General features: G+C 25.8%; 1 protein-coding gene across 3 annotated transcripts in view; it reads left to right on the forward strand.

Annotated features, from left to right (window-relative positions):
- LOC108574049 (tyrosine-protein kinase Src42A) overlaps positions 1-809 on the forward strand; it is a 7828-nt gene that overhangs the window by 4956 nt on the left and 2063 nt on the right. The window lies entirely within an intron of this gene.

An 809-nucleotide genomic window follows, 5' to 3' on the forward strand; every position in this document is an offset into this window, starting at 1 on the left:
TTGAATGCTAATGAAAATTTAATATAAAGTTTTTACATTTATAAATATATGTGGAAAGATTATTTTTTATTAAACTTTTAACTGACCTTTAAGGAGAACATACATTGTTAGTTCAAATGGAAAGTTATATTATATATACATACATGTATATGTATACTGTATCACATATTGCTGCTATTTATGTTAAGAAACATTAAGGTTTGAAAACAGCTTTTAGTTTGATAAATAATCTTGCAAAGTTTGATCTCTGAATAGACTATGTTTGTTTCTCTGTTATTGCTTACCTTACCTCCCGCTGGATTTTCTTGGTAAATTGAATGTCCCAATATGACATAACATGTTAATTTTCTTTTTAACATAAATGCTTTCCATTATATCTTTGGCCTGTACATATAGCACAAGCCTGTCCTATATGGAATCATGTTTCAAAGACATTAGATCATTCTTCATTTAGAAAATTCACTTCTTTTCATAATCTGACATAACATTGCTAAATTCAATAGCTTTTACTTAGAAGAAATAAGATTGAAAGCACACATTTGAAAACAAATTAAATTTATGTCTCTGTGTCTGTATGTGATATTTTAATGTATTGTTCATTGTGATAATACCTAACACAAATTTTTTTGTACAATCTGTGACAGATGACAGTACTCTATTATCAATATTTGTGTGCTTAAATCTTTTTAATATATAGGATATCTCAAATAAATTTTTAACTTTCCTGCCAAATTATCCACATCTTTTAGTACTGATTATACAAAAGTAAAGATGTGAAATTATACAAATGATAAAAATGTAAAAGAAAA

This window comes from Habropoda laboriosa, unplaced genomic scaffold (assembly GCF_001263275.1).
Source record: "Habropoda laboriosa isolate 0110345459 unplaced genomic scaffold, ASM126327v1 scaffold145, whole genome shotgun sequence".
Taxonomy (NCBI): Eukaryota; Metazoa; Arthropoda; class Insecta; order Hymenoptera; family Apidae; genus Habropoda; species Habropoda laboriosa.